This window comes from Dendronephthya gigantea, unplaced genomic scaffold, assembly GCF_004324835.1.
Source record: "Dendronephthya gigantea isolate DGI-Jeju-01 unplaced genomic scaffold, DenGig_1.0 000264F, whole genome shotgun sequence".
Taxonomy (NCBI): Eukaryota; Metazoa; Cnidaria; class Anthozoa; order Malacalcyonacea; family Nephtheidae; genus Dendronephthya; species Dendronephthya gigantea.
This window is the reverse complement of record NW_021163274.1, coordinates 141100-147505: the sequence shown is the minus strand read 5'-3', so window position 1 is coordinate 147505 and position 6406 is coordinate 141100. Positions and strand designations below refer to the sequence as shown.

Here is a 6406-nt window from a genome sequence, read left to right as displayed (position 1 = left end):
GGCAGCTTATCTTTTAAAAGCCCATTAACAATTTCAGCTAAACCAGCTGCGATTGGAGCAGACGCGCGCTCATTGACAGAAAACTCTTAGGCTAAGGTCTGAAAAGATCCCTCGACACTAGGACTATCCTGTGCTGGCTGCACAAAGCTGTCGATCTTATCAGTGAGCCCAGGATCGGAAATTCCTGCGATGGAGCCTTCGGCTTCATCATCAATAGCGACCATGTCAAAATCAGAATAGACTTGATCAATGTTCTGCTGGACTCGAGTTAAAATGTCGTTTTTAGTCTCATCTAACAACTCTTTAAACAAAGCCTTAAATTGAGGCAAAGATGTACTGCTCCCAAGGTCGGTACCGGACTCAACGGTAGATTGCTCCATAATCTAAACAGAAAGATAGAGTGCCTCTATCAACGGGCGAACAATGCCCAAACCAACAAGAAAAGACACGTCTTATTCTCGTGGAAAAAGTATAGAACAGGACACGTCCTGTACACAATCAACCGTGGCAATATGACTCGTCACAAAACCGGGAATTGAACAGCTTTTATTTGTATAAATATGGTAGATCTCGTCTACAAAATTAGCCACGCTAAACAAGCGGATAAAAGAAAGTTAACTTACCTGCTAAAATGAACAAAATCGAACGATTTTAAAACAAAAATTCCCGTAGAAATGTAGAACACATGCGAATCCAACGGCGATAAACAATGCACTGATCCACGGCGGTGCGTGCGCATCTCATGGTAACCCGGATGTCTGTGGTGATTTGGTAGAATTGAAACTTCAGAAGGATCATCAATGTTTCGCTTGGCAATCAAACGAGCTATGAACTTACAACCACGAGTCAGGTGAGCGCTTGTTCGCTCTTAAATGTTCGGTGGATGGACACATTTATTCATTTAACGCTATGAGCGCTTCATTTCGCCATTGCCCGGCCTCCCCGTTTTACTTTTTCAAACACAAAACATGGAAGTTTAACTGTGTGTTTTATATTTTTTTTTCAAAATATACAACTTTTAACGGTGGATCTCTTAGCTCCTGCATTGATGAACAACGCAGCCAGCTGTGCTAGGTTGTGTGAACTGCATAATTCAGTGAATCACCGAATCTTTGAACGCAAATGGCGCTCTCGGTTATACCGTGAGCATGTCCGTCTGAGTGTTGGTTAATGAAACGCCGAGTTGGTTTCGACTTGATTGGGGCGTCCTGCTGCAGCTCGAAGCAGCGCGTCCCGCGAAGTGCAGCGCACGTTGCCGTCGCGACGTTACCAACGTGCGAACGAAGCCTGAACTATTTTATAGCAAAGGAGCTCTTCGTTTCGCGCGTGCTGGCCGACGCGCACGACATGTTCCATTCATTCATTCATTAACCTCAGATCAGGCAAGATTACCCGCTGAATTTAAGCATTTTACTAAGCGGAGGAAAAGAAACTAACAAGGATTCCCCCAGTAATGGCGAATGAAGAGGGAACAGCTCAACTTGAAAATCTCTGTTGTGTTGCCACAGTGAATTGTAGTTTGCTCGACCCCTCGCGATGTGCTTTCAAAGAGTCGGGTTGTTTGGGAATGCAGCCCAAAACGGGTGGTAAATATCATCTAAAGCTAATTACAGGCAGGAGACCGATAGCGAACAAGTACCGTGAAAGAAAGATGAAAAGGACTTTGAAAAGAGAGTTAAAGAGTACTTGAAACCGTTGAAAGGGAAGCGAATGGAGTTAGCAATTTGCCCTGCCAGGCTCAGTCGCTCTAAATAGTTTAATAATACTGTTTGCCACAATTGCCATAAAACTATCTAAAATTGTTTGATCCATATTAAAAAGTTATTGGGTGCCACCAATTAAGGTCTCAAAGAGATCCTGTTTGTCCATATTGTTCAAATATGACACAATTTGGATTGGTAGGTTGTCAGTAATATCGTCCCACATTGAACTTCGCTCGCGACACAGTTTTGAGTAATTAATTAATTAATTCATAATGAAGTGGTAGCTATAATATCTTCCAGATTTCTCTGGCAAAGTTTACATGTATAAAATTCAGCACACTTCAGAACACCTCTGATTAAACTGTCAGGAACATTTCCACAAAGTATGTTCACCAAATTTGGTATTGGGACACGATGCAGAGGATTTCTCTTCGCTACCTCCCAATGAATAATAGGTTTCAAATCATGGTGCGTTCTCCTCAATCTTTGTAATCCAGGTTTTTCCAGTAGCTTTTGCTTCCATATTTTTGTTTTGTGGGTGTTTATAGCTTCCACAACAATATTACACCAGGAATTTTTACTAGGAAATATACTGTTTTCGAGGTAATCTTCGACAAACTGATACAAATTGTATGTTTTAAGAATTTCTAACATATCTGGAATATATCCTTGACTTACAAGTTTTGTCCTCAATCAAATATGAAATCAACCTTGTAATAAATATTTTCTTGTGGAACGATTTAGGCGAAGCACGACAAAGTGATCCAAAGAATATAAGTTTCGCTTTATTTATGTAACCGACAGTTGTCCACATTCCAATAGTTCCAAGAGCCGCTGCATTGTGTGTTGTTGGACTCAAACCTTGCATTTGCTTTGCTGCAAACGTAGTTGACCTGTTCAAGATTTCGACCTCGGTTTTACTTAGATTTGAGCAAACTTTGCAGCCATATAATAAAGCAGGAATGCCAAAAGTTCTCCATACAGTGGCGCTATAAATAGGATTTAATCCCCCAAGACCAATGTCCGCGCCCATTAAGCCGTAAACCACTGATTTGCCTTTCTTAACCACTTCGGTAGATCTCTCAAAACTGGAAAAGTTGCCGTTAAGTAATATACCGACATGTTCCCACGAATGTTTCTCGCTAATTTTTTTACCATTAAGATACCACCTCCTGCTTTCGTTTCTACGGTTGTTCATTTGTGTTGTTTCACCAAAAGTGACCACCGTCGTCTTTTCAGGATTAAATTGAAATCACCATTTATTGCTGTACTCCTCTATCGCGTTGATCATACGTTGTAGGCCGTCAACTTGCAATGACAGTAAAGTTACATCATCAGCAACTAATACGGAATTGTAGTAAATATCATTAACAATCACACCATAGCCAGTAGATTTTAGTACATCTGGGATATCATTATTGAAACAAAGATACAGCCATGGCGACAGCACACATCCTGGCCTTACACCTTGTTTCACATGAAACATGGGGGAGAATTTAATCATTCAAAGAAACACAACACCTCATCCTGTGGTACCATTTACGCAGAACCCGCCATGATCTTCCTTTCATTCCAACGTTAAAATAACTTGAAGAACAGACCATCCAACCATACAGAGTCAAATGCTTTTGTTGAGCCCAAAAAGCAGCAGTACACTTTACTTCCTTTTTCTATATTGGCATGGATGATCTCTTGAAGTACGAAGCTGGACTTGAACACAACTCTTGTTTTCTTGATAGGCGAATTGAAAGTCATTCGGAATGCCAAGCAGTTGAAAAGTTGGGGTCCAACGATATTTATTATCAGACGCTCAAATATCTTTCCAATAACATTTAACAGAGTAATGCCACGGTAATTATTTTTGTGTCGTTTACTTCTTTTCCCTTTGTAGAGTGAAACGATATTTCCAGTAACCAATTATCCACAACGTGTTCTAAAACACAGACAGCATTAAATATTTTTGTAAGGATTTTATACAAAGTTGGTCTACCAAATTTAATATGCTCGTATTTTATAGTATCTAAACCACCGGCTTTCCCATTAGGAAGTCTTTCACAAATTGTTGCTACTTCAGAAACTTCAAATGGTTTGTCTAGTGGATCTTCATATTGCAAACTTTCTTGTGCGTGATCATTCAATTTCTCTTCAACATAGTTTTTGAAATTAGTGTCATAAGAAGGTTCATTTTTTGGTGTATATAGATCTTCGTAATGTTGTTTCCATATCTCAAGTATATCATCCTCGTCTGCTATAAATTTGTCCGTCCACCTCTAACATCATATTAGGGGGGTCTTTTCCCTTTTTCTGACGAGACACCGTCTTTATGAAAATACTTCTGTCTGTATCATATAGCTCTTCCAGTTTTTGAATCGATTTGGTCTCCTCTTCGTAAATCGCTCTTCTTTGTGCTTTACGAAACTCCTTTTTTGCTTGCTTATAATCAAAAAACGACTGATGCTCCTGACCTCTTGGCCTGCCATCTTCTATCCAAACCCTTCTACACTTTTTAACATTCTTTTTTAACATTCTTTTTAACATTCTTTTTTATATATATGGGGTATATATAGTCTGCTAATCAGCGGCACAAAGCTTGTATGGTCACGTGGGTTTCCCGAGAAATTGTGGGACTCATTTTGATTGGTTAGCTTATAATTATGCAAAATAATCAAAATTTGAGAATATTTATTATTATCACAAACAACATGGCGTCCTTCATCGAACCATCTTTACTTGAAGGAGAGCACTTTTCGGAAGCTATTCGGATTGTATGCTGTTTTTTTCAAGTGGAAAGTCTTCATCGAGAGCAAGTCGAAGCACTCAAAGCCTTCTTACTCCGTAAGAATATCTTCTTTATTGCTGGCACAGGCTACGGGAAGTCTCTAGTCTTCCAAGCGGTTCCTCTCATCGCTGACCTTCTCGAAGAACAAGTCGTTGGAACCAGCATTGCAATCGTAATATGTCCTTTGGTGTCTCTGATGCTCGACCAAGTCGCGTATTTGAAGTCCTTAGGATTAAATGCTGCTGCTGTGTACCAAGGCCAAAACGAGGATGTGTTGAGAGAGATCGAACAAGGTCACTATGCCTATATTTACGCTACTCCTGAATCGATGCTAAGTGTAAAGCGATGGCAAAAGATGCTAAAAACGCCATACTTCATTGAGCATTGTGTTCTAGTTGCAGTGGACGAAGCTCACTGCATCAGTCAATGGTAAGTACTATTAAAGGTTGTTCTGTTGTTTACATTGAAATGTGTCCACTCATACTAACTATGTAGTCATCAATCACAAGCAGCTATCTGCTAAGGAAATTAATATAATTTTAATTTAATATCATCATCGTAATAATCATAGTATCATAATTTTGAAAATACATACTTATTGCAAAGTTGCTCTTTCCTTGTTTATTCTTGTGAAATACTTCAATCAGTTCAATGTTGAAACCATGCAATTTTAAATGTGTTCATCAAAGAAATTGAACATGAACGTTGGTTTTATGCCATATTTTTTTCATTTTTGCTTTCAGGGGGCTACCTGGAGCAAAACCTGTGCCCTTCAGGAAGTGGTATGGGAACTTGGGGGAGCTGAGGGCACTATTCAAAGATGTCAATTTCATTGCATGTACAGCAACTGCTACAACTTCTACCAAATCCAAGATCTTCAATGTTCTGCAAATGAACCGTGGAAATACATTGGAGATCGAGGTAAGTCCAGACCTGGCAAACCTGATGTATGCGATGCAATATGTTGATAATGAAATTCCCCTCCGCGATGTGTTCGACAATGTTATTGAGCATGTTCGAACTGAAAAGACAAGAACTCCCAGAACAATCATTTATTGCCAAACAATAAAACAGTGTGCGATTCTCTGGAGAACTTTTAAGCTGGAGTTGGAGGAGGACTTTTATCTGGAGCAAAGTACTTTAGCAAAGGATTGCCTTGTTCAGATGTTCCACTCAGGTACACCAAAGTCCACAAAGCAGCTAATTTTGGATAATATAGCAAAGGTGGATGGTCACATCCGTATCCTTATTTGTACAATTGCTTTTGGGATGGGGATTGATTGTAAGGGTGTCCACTATGTGATCCATTTTGGTCCATCATCTAACATTGAAAGCTAGGTCCAGGGGTGTGGTAGGGCTCGGCGTGATGGCCATGAAAGCACTTGTGTCATGCTTTATAACTCTTTCTTGGCATCACATTGTGGAGACGACATGAAAAAGTACTTGGAGAACAAGGAATGTCGGTGAAAAGAAATTCTGAAATATTTTCCAGGTAACCATGTCATCAAATGCAAAGGCTGTAAATGCTGCGATGTTTGTGCCACCACATGTACCTGTGCTGCCAAAGCTGGGAAATGTAAGTTTTCAATGTTAATGAAAGTGAAGGAATTGGAGGAAGGAAAGTACCACTACACTAAGAGAAGAGCGGTTGGTCAGGAACAGAGGAAGGCATTAGAGGCAAAATTGACAACATACATGATGGAACTAAGAGACAAGTCAATCAAACCTGTATTGTATCCAAACATATTTTTTGAGTTTGGAAAGCCTCAGATTGCACAGGTTGTACAGAGTTGCTATCAACTCTTTTCAATGGAATACATCCAGAATGCTGTTGAAATATGGCGGAGTGAACATGCCAAGAGGGTTTTAATGATTCTAAGCGATGTTTTTGAGGACATCGCTGATATTGGACTTGGCATTGAGG

General features: G+C 39.8%; 1 non-coding gene across 1 annotated transcript; it reads left to right on the top strand.

Annotated features, from left to right (window-relative positions):
• The first annotated feature begins 1013 nt into the window (after window positions 1-1013).
• LOC114541074 lies at window positions 1014-1166 on the top strand. Its single transcript, XR_003689190.1, has one exon. It is a non-coding gene; the product is annotated as a 5.8S ribosomal RNA (ribosomal RNA).
• The last annotated feature ends 5240 nt before the right edge of the window (window positions 1167-6406 follow it).